At 45.8% G+C, this 13,014-nt stretch overlaps 1 pseudogene; it reads left to right on the top strand.

Annotated features, from left to right (window-relative positions):
* Positions 1-2,374: 2,374 nt before the first annotated feature.
* LOC133255289 (E3 ubiquitin-protein ligase RNF113A-like) lies at positions 2,375-3,414 on the top strand (annotated as a pseudogene).
* Positions 3,415-13,014: the final 9,600 nt, after the last annotated feature.

Here is a 13,014-nt window from a genome sequence, read left to right as displayed (position 1 = left end):
GTCCATGGAATTTTCCAGGCAAGAGTACTGGAGTGGGTTGCCATTTCCTTCTCCAGGGGATCTTCCCGACCCAGGGATCAAACCCAGGTCTCCTGCACTTCAGGCAGATGCTTTACCATCTGAGCCACCAGGGAAGCCTCTCCACTCACACACAAAAAAAAAACTCAAAATGGATTAAAGACCTAAATGTAAGATATGACACTATAAAACTCTTAGAGGAAAACACAGACAGAGCACTCTGACATAAATAGCAGCAACATTTTTACTGTCCTCAGTTCAGTTCAGTTTAGACGCTCAGTCATGTCCAACTCTTTGCAACCCCATGAATGGCAGCACGCCAAGCCTCCCTGTCCATCACCAACTTCTGGAATTCACTCAAGCTCATCTCCATCGAGTCGGTAATGCCATCCAGCCATCTCATCCTCTGTCGTCCCCTTCTCCTCCTGCCCCTAATCCCTCCCAGCATCACAGTCTTTTCCAATGAGTCAACACTTCTCATGAGGTGGCCAAAGTACTGGAGCTTCAGCTTTAGCATCATTCCTTCCAAAGAAATCCCAGGGCTGATCTTCTTCAGAATGGACTGGTTGGATCTCCTTGCAGTCCAAGGGACTCTCAAGGGTCTTCTCCAACACCACAGTTCAAAAGCATCAATTCTTTGGCTCTCAGCCTTCTTCACAGTCCAACTTTCACATCCATACATGACTACTGGAAAACCCATAGCCTTGACTAGATCGACCTTTGTTGGCAAAGTAATATTTCTGCTTTTGAATATGCTATCTAGGTTGGTTATAACTTTACTTCTGAGGGGTAAGCGTCTTTTAATTTCATGGGTGGAGTCACCATCTGCAGTGATTTTGGAGCCCAAAAAAATAGTCAGGCATTGTTTCCATTGTTTCCCCATCTATTTGCCATGAAGTGATGGGACCAGACGCCATGATCTTCGTTTTCTGAATGTTGAGCTTTAAGCCAACTCTTTCACTCTCCTCTTTCACCTTCATCAAGAGGCTTTTTAGTTATTCTTCACTTTCTGCCATAAGGGTGGTGTCATCTGCATATCTGAAGTTATTGATATTTCTCCCGGCAATCTTGATTCCAGTTTGTGCTTCCTCCAGCCCAGCGTTTCTCATAATGTACTCTGCGTATAAGTTAAATAAGCAGGGTGACGATATACAGCCATGACGTACTCCTTTCCCTATTTGGAACCAGTCTGTTGTTCCAAATAGGGTCTGGTAAGATCTTTCTATTGTTGATCCTAATCTTGTTAATTTAAGATGCATATTGTGGGAGTGGGTCTGGTAAAAGTATATGAGGCCTTGCTAAGAAGAGCGAGGGGTGCACTCTGTGCCGCCTTCCGATGTCTGTCAGAAGCCTTCTCTGTCCTTTTTCACTGTAATAAAACTTCTGCCATACCAGAGCCCTGAGTGGTCAAGCCTGGTCTCTGATCCTCAAGCTAAATTTTCTTCTTTGGACATCAGGAATCTGACCCCATTCACTGTAAGCTATCAAAATTATACAAGTGAATCTAATTTATAAAACAGACTCAGAGACTTAGAAAGCAAACCTATGGTTACCAAAGGTTAACCAAAGGGGAAAGATAAATTGGGAGACTGGGATTGATATACACATACCACAATATTAAAAATAGATAACCAAAACAAGCACTAAAACAAAATAGATAACCTCCAAGGACCTACCCTATAGCACAGGGAACTCTGCTCAGCATTCTGTAAAAACCTAAATGGGAAAAAACTTGAAAAAGAATAGATACATGTATAAGTATTACTGAATCACTTTGCAAACACCTGAAACTAATGTGATATTATTCATCAACTATACTCTACCCCGGAGAAGGCAATGGCACCCCACTCCAGTACTCTTGCCTGGAAAATCCCGTGGACGGAGGACCCTGGTAGGCTGCAGTCCATGGGGTCACTAAGAGTCGGACACGACTGAGCGACTTCACTTTCACTTTTCACTTTCATGCATTGGAGAAGGAAATGGCAACCCACTCCAGTGTTCTTTCGTGGAGAATCCCAGGGATGGGAAGCCTGGTTGGCTGCCGTCTATGGGGTCACATAGAGTCAGACACGACTGAAGCAACGCAGCAGCAGCAGCAGCAGCATACTCTACCCAAGCACCCCTGAAGAAGGACAGCCCCCTTCCCAGGCTGATTTAAGGGGATTGATTGAATCAAAGGCAGTCGCATGATTTAAGGGGGCTTTTTTTTTTTTTTTTTAAGGTTTGTCAGGAGACTAAGAACACCTGTGGCCACAGATTTTGCACGAATTCACAGTCGAGCACTCAACAGTGCAGTGATGAACAGGCCCACGCCACCCGGCAGACCACAGCCGTTTCTGAGCTCAAGACTCTTAAAATGTCAGAGCAACTTTCCCCAGGAAAGAGGACAGACAAGTTGTGAAAAAGATCTTTCTTTTCAAAAAAGCCTGGGCAAAAAGTGGCTGCAGGAAGTGCCCCATCTGCAACCAAGAGTCCAGAGACAACAGCTGCAGTGACGAAGAGAACACTGTGGTTCGCCTGGAAAAGAAGCAAGCTCCCCACAGTCCCATGATACAGAAGGCCCGTGGCAGTGGTAGACAGAGGTGGCATACGGTGACCAGAGTAGCGAGGAGGAGGAGAACAAGCCCAAGTGTCTGGGCGTGGTCTACAAGTCCACTCGCCCAGCGAAACCCATAGGGCCAGAGGATATGGGGGCCACTGCTGTCCATGCTAGACACAGAGAAGGAGCATGATGCACAAACCATCTTTGAGCACAGCCAGAAGATCCAGGAGGAGCTGAGGGGCAAGGAAGATGATCTTTTGGGTGGTTTAATCTAATAATCATTAGATCTAATAAGATCTAATAGTTAATAATTGCCAGAAATACATGAAGCCCAAGGATACATCTATGGGCACTGCTTCCTCCTGAATGGTGAGGAAGGGCCCCATCCGAGCTCCCCAGCATCTCCATGTGCTGGGATTACCAGCTCGACATTTGTTAAGGACTATGAGGAGATTGGTTTTTGCAGCTTCGCAGACTGCTGTAAATTCCTCCATGACCGTTCAGATCATAAGCATGGGTGGCAGATTGAACACGAACTTGATGAGCATCTCTGTGGCGTCTAAGAGGGCAAAAACTACGAAGTGGGAAGCGACCAGGAGGAAATACCATTCAAGTGTTTCCTCTGTCACCAGACCTTCCAAAACCCAGTTATCACCAATTGCAGGATTATTCTGTGAGCTCTGCATGCTGCAGCTTTCTCACACCACCCCTCGCTGCTATATCTGTGACCAGCAGACCAATGGCATCCAGAGAAAGAATGGATTATTAAACTGGAGAAACATTGAGCTGCAGAAGGGGATGGTGCTTCTGATTTCCCAGAAGACCCTGATGAGAGTTCAATTCCCATTACTTAAAATTTCCCATTAGTCTCAAATCTCAAATGTTTTGTTATTTAGGAAATCTTAAGAAAAAGAAGAAGACCCATTGACTTAATGGGGTACAGGAGAATTAAGAAAGCAGAATGACTTAATGGGTGTCTGGAGAGTTAAGAAGGCAGACGGATTTAATGGAGGTCAGGAAACCTAAGGGGTTTGATTGGTAAAATGGATGCCAGGAGATTTAAGAAGGATGATTGATTTAGTGGGGGTCAGGATATTTAATGGAGCTGATTTAATCAATGGGAGTCACATGTTTTAGGGGCTGGTGTAATATGTAGGTGTCACATGACACAAGCATGTTGATCAAATCAGTGAGGGTTACCTGTTTATGGGGACTGATTTAACAATAGGAGCCGTGTGACCTAGCAGCTGATTGAATCAGCCCAAGGGGACAGCACCTACATAAAACCTGTGTATATGTGTCCACAAAGGCACTTTGTGTAACAATAAATATACACAACTGTGTACGTACTGTGTGTCCAGAAAGGCACTTTGGGTACACAATGCATATGCACAAGTGTACCGGAAGGGATGCACGTGGGGAGCCCAAACCCACCCCCACAGGTGACAGCACCCTCCCTAACCTCTCATCATTATTTCTGGTATTTCTGGTTTTTGCCACTACAAACAAGGAAGTGATATTATTGCTGCCTAACACATCACCCCAAAATTTTGCAACTAAAAAAAAAATTTTGTGACTTAAAAATAAATATTTAACATGGCTCACAGTTTTTGCCAGACAGGAATTTGGGAGCTGCGTGGCTGGATGGCTTCTGGCTTCGTGGTTTTCATTGGGTTGCAGTCAGAATGTTGGCTGGGGCTACAATCACTGAGGTTTGACTGTGCTGGAGGGTTCACTGCCTCCAGGGCTGGCAAGTGGGCGATGTCTGATGGTGCCATGCCATGCTAAGGTGCTTAGCATATTGCGTCTGACTCTCTATGACACTATGGACTGCAGCCTGCCAGGCTCCTCTGCCCATGGGATTCTTCAGACAAGAATACTGGAGGGGGTTGCTGGCTGGCTGATGGTGGAGAGCCCTAATTCCTAGCTCCCTAAGTGGCCCTCTCCATGAGGTTGATTGAGGGTCCTCACAACATGGGGGCAGGTTTCCCCCAGAGTGAGTTATTCAAGAGAGAACAGAAGCAGCAATGCATTTTAAGACCTAGCCTCATAAGTCACACATTGTCATCTCTGCCTCATTCTGTTCATTAGAAGTCAGTCACTGAGTCCAGCCATTTGAAGGGAGGAGCGTCAAAGAGTTTGCAAACTTGTTTGAAAGCCATCAGTACTACCCTTTTATATAATCTTTATGTACTTGTGTGAACACATCCTTGTAATAGATTTTCTGAACTAGAATTGCTGGATCAAGTGACATGTTCACTTTTAATTTTGATAATTCCTCTACGTGTCTAAAGCTGCCCAACAAATCTTTGCTCTGTTATTTGTTTTAGCAATGAATCTCCCGGGTGCTATCTAGGCACAGCTTGAGAAGGTATTTCCCACGCTCCCTTGCTACAGACAAGGGAGACAGGTAACTAACTTCTGGCCGGTGGGACGTATTGTGTGAGATTTCTGAGTCATGCTTTTAAAAGTAGCCATTGGCCTATTTCCTCTTTCCCTGTAGAGAATGCTGCTTGGAGAGCAGATATGGTGGTGGTGGGAACCAGCTTGCACCAGGTGATGAAGACGGTACCTTTGGGGATGATGGAATTATGTATAGAAAGAATCTGGACCTCTAGATAATCTCAAGGAGCCAAGCTACCCTTCTTCTCAGGGCATCTTGCCAGCTTAGACTTTTGTATGAAAGAAAAATAAAATTTCTATTTTAAGCCACTGTTGTTTACTGGTGATTTGCCTTCTGAAGAGGCTTTACCCACAGCATATGCATATCCATTCCCCCATCCTTGCCCACACACAATATTCTCAATCTTTAAAAATTTACCATTCTGATGGACTCCCCCTTCACTTACAACTTCATCATCCCCCTCCTTTGCAGCTGAACCAAATGCTAGGAATAAAGGGAGGGACGCTGACCAGAAAGCCTACCACAGTCAGGTTAATAGAAAACACAAAGGCAAAATGTTGCTGTCGAGCAAAGGAAACTATAAGCAAGGTGAGAATACAACCCCCAGAATGGGAGAAAATAATAGCAAATGAAACAACTGACAAAAGGATTAATTTCCAAAATATACAAGCAGCTCATACAACTCAATACCAGAAAAACAAACAACCCAATTAAAAAGTGGGAAAAAGACCCAAACAGACATTTCTCCAAAGAAGACATACAGATGGCTAACAAACACATGAAAAGATGCTCAACCTTGCTCATTATTAAAGAAATGCAAATCAAAACTACAATGAGATATCACCTCACATCAGTCAAAATGGCCATCATCAAAAAGTCTACAAACAATAAATGCTGGACAGGGTGTGGAAAAAAGGACATGCTCTTGCATTCTTGGTAGGAATGTAAATTGATACAGCCACTTTGGAAGACGGTATGGAGATTCCTTAAAAAACTAGGAATAAAACACCATACGACCGAGCAATCCCACTCCTAGGCATATACCCTGAGGAAACCAAAATTGAAAAAAAATACATGTATCCCGTTGTTCATTGCAGCACTATTTACAATGGCTGGAACAAGGAAGCAACCTAGATGCCCATGGACAGATGAATGGATAAAGAAGCTGTGGTACATATACACAATGGAATATTACTCAGCCATAAAAAGGAACACCTTTGAGTCAGTTCTAATGAGGTGGATGAACCTAGAAACTATTATACAGAGTAAAGTAAGTCAGAAAGAGAAAGATAAATATCACATTATAACGCATATATACAGAATCTATAAAAATGGTACTGAAGAATTTACTTACAAGGCAGCAGTGGAGAAACAGACATAGAGAATAGACCTATGGACATGGGGAGAGGGGAGGAGAGGGTGAGATGTATGGAATGAGTAACAAGGAAACTTATATTATCATATGTAAAATGGATAACCAACGGGAATTTGCTGTATGGCTCAGGAAACTCAAACAGGGGCTCTGTATCAACCTGGAGGGGTGGGATGGGGAGGGAAATGGGTGGGAGGCTCCAGAGGGAGGGGATATATGTATATCTATGGCTGATTCATGTTGAGGTTTGACAGAAAACAACAAAATTCTGTAAAGCAATTATCCTTCAATTAAAAAAAAATGTCGCTGTCAAGAAAGGTCCTCTTACAACTCTAAAGTACATATCCATCACTGAAAGAGCCTTTGCAGAGATGCTGTGCCTGCCCTCAAAGGCATGACAGCTGAACTGGGGACAGCAAATATCTGAAAAGAGACAACCAGCAGGGCAAAGTGGAAGGGTCTGGCTGTCCAGTTATGGGGGCTACCCAGGGACCTGGAGCAAAGACGGAGGACATTAGCCTCCCCAAGGCACGGTTCACGAGTTTCTCATGCTACTCTGGCCAGAAGTGGGGCGGAGGGAGTGGCTTACCTGGGAGAAAGCTACAGCAAATGGCGAACGGCAGGGGTGCCGGTGTTAGAGAGCCCACGCCGCATTCCACCTCCACCACACTTCACTCTGTGGACAGAGGACGCACCGAGTGCCTCCTGGAGCCGGACACTGCGGGCAGTGCTGGGAGTCCCGTGGGAAACTGCAGTACCCGGAGCTTCCCTTCAGGGCGCTAAGACGGACAAGTCAAGGCTGGGCCACCGTGTCCTCACCTGCAGAGAGGGGCATCTGCTGGGAAGACGGAATGGAATAACACGTGCTTGGGTTGGTGCCCACAGCCCTAGGTAGCGAAAGCTCAGTGCAGGCAGCTGCAATGATTAAGAAAAGCCATGAAATATCATGATATCACTTATATGTGGAATCTAAAAAAAGGATACAAGTGAACTCATTTACAAAACAGAAATAGATTCACAAACAAAAAACGAATTTATGCTTACCAAAGGGGAAAGCAGGGGGAGGGATAAATTAGGAGTTTGGGATTAATATATACACACTTTTATATATAAAATAGTTAACCAACAAGGACCTATTACATAGTGCAGAGAACTATACTCAATGTTTTGTAATAACCTATAGGGAAAATAATATGTGTGTGTGTGTCTCAATCACCTTGCGTACACCTGAAGATAACACAACATTGTAAAACAACTAGAACCCCCAAATTTCTTCTATGTGCCCTTTTGTTCCCTCACTGGTGACTCCTTCAAACATTGGGTTAATGCCCATCCCTGCCTAGGGGGAAAAAAACGCAGATTCCTGCTTTTGTAAAAGAGCGTTCTCCTTGAGAAACAGCTGATGTAGTTTTACGCCCTGATTCTGTTTCGTTAACACTTTAGTGGGGGACATACTGTGTTTGATTAAACCAGAGGAATGAAAGTCTAATTGCGAAATTTTAGGCATCAGTCAAGCTAACTGCAGACACCTGGCCCAGTTGGAGGTGCTTCACTGATGCTGTTGAAACCATAACTTTTAGGAACTGGCCCCAGCCTCTTCTCCTCCCCTCCCCTCCTCTCTTCTGTTCTCCTTCTCTCCTCCGTCTCCTGTCTTTTTCTTGCCTAAACAGCCATCCAAATCCCTGATGACTCAGTGTGATCGAGTTTTCACAGGCAGGTGCGCATCTTGTTTAGTCACATCACAAATAAATCACTTGGCCACACATAGTCAGTGCACCAATCTGTTACTTTTCTCTGCTCTTCAGGAACAGACTTCTGAAAAAGCACAAGATGGTTGGGTGAAATGCAAGCAAGGAAAAGAGCAAGGTGGAGTGGGCAGAGCCCTTCTGAGCTGGCCATCTAACTTCACGTCTAATCAGAGAGTGAATCAGTTACATCTGCAATTATGTCAACAGCTCAGCATCGTGACTGCTGCCTGGAACCCACGATGGCGAGCTGTGGAAGAAATAGGTTTGGAGTGGAGAGGTGGTGCTTGTGTTTACTGAAAACCTATCGTGTGCTAGGTCCTGTGTTTACTGGATACCTACTATGTGCCAGGCCCTATGCTTGCTTTTGCATCTGTTCTCTTCCAAGGCAGGGATCAGGATCCTGACTGGGGGGCCCTGGTCAGTTTCACCTTTCAGGGTCTTGTTCCTGCAGACTAGAAACATTACACCATTCTCTAATGATTCTCTTTGATATGATGGAAGGGTCTTGGGGTTGGAGAGACCTAGCTCCACCACTGTGGGCAGGTGACCTAACACCTCTGAGTCTCAGTTTCTTTGTCTCTAAATGGGTATGAAGATTGGATCAGATGAAATAACATATTTAAGACATCTCATAAATGGCAGCTAAAAATGATGGTGTTTAATCTCTCCTTCATAACATACAACTTCATCCTCTTAGAGATTTTTATAATGTTTACAGGTTAGGGTGGCAATGCTCCCAGAGCTCCATGTGCGTACATGTGTTTCTTATAGTTGATTAAAAAAAAAAAAAGCAGTCTGAAGGGGAGACAGCTGAGTCTTTTATAGAAATCTTGGTGCTTTAGAAAATCAGACAAACCTCAATGAAATGCCATTGGGCACTCTGTCAGTGAACCAGGCCTCCCCGTGGCCACACCCTGCATGGTGTCCCTCCGCATTGGATCTGGGCTGTGATTTGTTTTGAATAATAAGGCAGAAGTGACACTGGCCTAAGCCTCAGGAATTTCTAGAAGTGTCTGCCTTTGTGTTTCAGGGTGGCCATGAGCCAATATCTAAGAAATTTGGTCTCTGTGATGTAGAGATGTTAGCACAGGTTCACATGCTCCATGGCCAAACAAATGGAAACATTGGAGTTTGGAGCAGACAAATGTTTATTTCAGGGCCATGCTATGAAATGGGTGGTTCATGCTGTGGGGGGCTCACACCCAAAAACCCCCAAGCCCCCTGAAGGGGCTCCTTGAGGGGTTCCAGCAAAGTATTTTTAAAGGGCCAGCTGAGGGAGGGGGGTCACAAGGTGTGCGATCAGTTCATGCACAATTCTCTGATTGGCTGATGGTGCGGTAACAGGGCTGTGTCTCGGGGGTTAGCATTATCAGGCCTTAGGTTCTAGGAGGCCTGGGGCCATGTGCTCATGGTCATCAATTAGTTAACATCTTCCATTTGGGGGGCAGGTTCACACTTGTAAAACAACTCAGGAAATGTGCATCAAATACCAATATCTAGGTATTTCAGAGAGGAGCTAAAGCAGAGGATATGGAGAAAGGCCTGTATGCTTGCTTACAGAGACAGTATAGAGAGAGTTCATGGAAAAAGAGAGGCCCTGAGAATCTATGGGAGGAGAGAGTCTCAACCTAGGCCAGCCCTCCAGCCACCCCTCTGTCAACTTAAAAAATATGCACGATCTAAAAGTCGAGAGTTATGTTTTACCGGAGGAAGTTTTTAGGATGTCAAGCAGCGAGGCAGCATCTCAGTTAACCCCGAGAGAACTTCTCCGAGGAGGTGAGGGGGGAGCCAGGATATATAGGAGTTTGGCAACAAAGAGCAGGTAGTCAGACCGTCAAAAGATTATCGTTAATTAAAGAAAACCAGATATCTCAAGGAATTTAATGCTTTTCTATATATGGGAAGATGCTAGAGTCTGGGCTCACTGAAATCATTCCTTTGATACACACCTCAGCTATCTGGGGTCAGTATCCTGTGTTTTCATGGGGCTTCCAAGGTGGCACTAGTTAAGGAACCTGCCGGCCAGTGCAGGAGATGTAAGGGACATGGGTTTGATCCCTAGGTCGGGAAGATCCCCTGGAGGAGGGCATGGCAACCCACTCTGGTATTCTTGCCTAGAGAATCGCATGGACAGAGGAGCCTGGTGGGCTAGAGTCCGTGGGGTCACAAAGAGTTGGAACAAGCTGAGTGACTAGCATACACATACTCCACAGACTGTGGGCCATCTCAGAAGTCAACAGGCCCTGAAATATGGGGTTGTTAGTTTTTATGGACTGAGTAATTTCTTAGGCTAATGACTGAGAGGATTATTCCAACTATTTCAGGGAAGAAGCAGGGATTTCTAGGAACTGGACCACTGCCCACTCTCTGACCTTTTATGGTCAATGTCAGAACTGTCACAGCACTGGAGGGTTCGTCACTTAGATGCTAATGTATTACAACGAGTGTATAATGAGGCTCAAGGTCTACTGAAAGTCATATTCCGCCATCTTGAACCTAGCTAGTCCTAACCAGTTTTTGGCATGTTCTATGGCGATGTCATTCTTTTAAAGGTTGTACCCTGCCCTCTTCCCTCCTGTTTCAGCTGGATGTAAAAATAATGGGGCTATTACAAAGTCAGGTTTTAGGTCTGCAGTGGGGACCTCAGAAAAGCTGGTCGTTTCATGATCTTTACTTTCTCCATCCCATTTGGTAGAAAGAATACAACTCACTTCCCTGCTGACTTACAAGCACTCGTGACTGTGGAGCCTTCTGGGGAGGTTCCCTTCAGCACCCACTGGAGGGGGTGCCAGAGTATGTGTAGGACCTGTTTGCAAAGGGACTTTTTAGGTCCCCACCAAAGATAGCTTGGGGGGTGGGGGTGGGGAATTGAGGTTGTCAGGCCCTTTGTGTACCGAGGAGAACGGTTTAAAAGACTAGGAGTGTAGCTTCAGCAGAGGTAACTGGCTGGTAATTAGCAGGTTAATGACTCACGTTAGGGATAATGCAAGGCTGGAGCCAGGGGGCAGGAAATGACTTGAAAGTCTCCCTCTCTCTGCTCCCCACTCCCTAGTGTTTGCTAAGTCACTTCAGTCGTGTTCAACTCTGTGCGACCCCATAGACAGCAGCCCACCAGGCTCCCCCCTCCCTGGGATTCTCCAGGCAAGAACACTGGAGTGGGTTGCCATTTCCTTCTCCAATGCATGAAAGTGAAAAGTGAAAGTGAAGTTGCGCGGTCGTGTCCAACTCTTAGCGACCCCATGGACTGCAGCCTACCAGGCTCCTCCGCCCATGGGATTTTCCAGGCAAGAGTACTGACTGGAGTGGGGTGCCACTGCCTTCTGCTTTAACGTCTCCTACCTAGGAAGGGCTGGATCCTATTTGTCTCCTTAGCTCTGGGAGTCAGGGCCAGGCCAGAAGCTGCCGGGTGGTGCCAAAAAAATACTGACTTGTAAAAAATAATGAGCAACTTTGCCCTTCTCTTGAGGATCAAGAAGGGGTGTAAGTGCAAATTGAAGGGGATAGAAGGGCAAGTGATCCCCACTCCATGCAGAGGAAGGCTGAGGGCCAGGGGCATCTTTTTTCAAACTTTTAGGATGCCACCTGAGCTTGTGGGTCTGCCCAGCCTACTCCACTTAGAATCTTAGCATACACAGATTTTTACAGATACTGAATCAGTTAGGAATATGTTTAGTTGTAAGTAACACAACTCCCCTGTTAGCTCAGTTGGTAAAGAATCTGCCTGCAATGCAGGAGACCCTGGTTTGATTCCTGGGTTGGGAAGATCTGCTGGAGAAGGGATAGGCTACCCACTCCAGTATTCTTGGGCTTCCATTGTGGCTCAGCTGGTAAAGAATCCACCTGCAATACGGGAGACCTGGGTTCCATCCTTGGGTTGGGAAGATCCCCTGGAGAAGGAAAACAGCTACTCACTCCAGAATTCCATGGACTGTATAGTCTATGGGGTCTCAAAGAGTCGGACACGACTGAGCAACTTTTACTTTCAACACAGCTCCTAAAGGTGGTCTAAACAATAAAGACATTCCCTCAATCCACAGAGAACTACTGAGAGGTGACTTCGTGCCTGGCACTGTTCTGGGAGCGGGGGACAGAGCAGAGCAAAGAAACTTCCTGTTCTAGAACAAGAAGGCAAGCCCTGGTGCAGGTAGAGGCTTCCCACAGCCTGGAGTGCCCGGGCCTTCCTACCTTTGTCCTCCACTCACCTTTGGCTTCTGCCTCCTGGTCCTAGGATCACCTGGGATGTCCGGGAATCTCAAGACAGGAAGCACGGGAGAGAGGTGGCACCAGCCTCTCCTGCTCCTTTTATCAGGAAAAAGAAAACTTTCCCAGAATCTCCAGCGGATTCTCGCCATCACTGGGGAGAAGAGGCACGTGGCTGCATCAGCGTTCTCAGGACTAATTAATCTGGTCATTAGTTATCACCTGGGGTTGCCCAGCACAAAGTCAGGGGTCAGTTTGCAGAGGAGAAGAGGGAAGGATTTTGGGGTCAGGTTATCTTGCTCCTTACTGTTCACAGGGTGAGGCCCTGACAAAGAGACAACTATCCTATTGCAAATCTTAAGTAAATAGTAAAGCAATTAAAAATAACACTGGAGGGACTTCCCTGGTGGTCCAGTGGTTAAGACTGCCTTCCAATGCAGGGGGTGTGGGTTCCATCCCTGGTCGGAGAACTAGGGTCCCACATGCTGTGGGGTGCAGCCAAAAAAAAAATTTTTTTTTTAATGTTAAAAAAAAAAATGACATTTTTTCTTTAATACAAAAAATCTTTATGGACTGCTCTTACTAAGCTCTTTTCCAAGGGCTCTGTAGGAAATGTGAGGGTGGTGGAGAAAGGATCCAGTCTCAGGGCGCTCTCAGGCTAGCTGGAAATAACACACACACACAGCTGAAACCACCTGGGACCATGAGAGAGTGAAAAGGCTTTGGTAGG

Source organism: Bos javanicus, chromosome 10, assembly GCF_032452875.1.
Source record: "Bos javanicus breed banteng chromosome 10, ARS-OSU_banteng_1.0, whole genome shotgun sequence".
NCBI classification, from domain to species: Eukaryota; Metazoa; Chordata; class Mammalia; order Artiodactyla; family Bovidae; genus Bos; species Bos javanicus.
The sequence above is the reverse complement of the archived record's forward strand: the minus strand, read 5'-3'. Positions and strand labels throughout refer to the sequence as shown.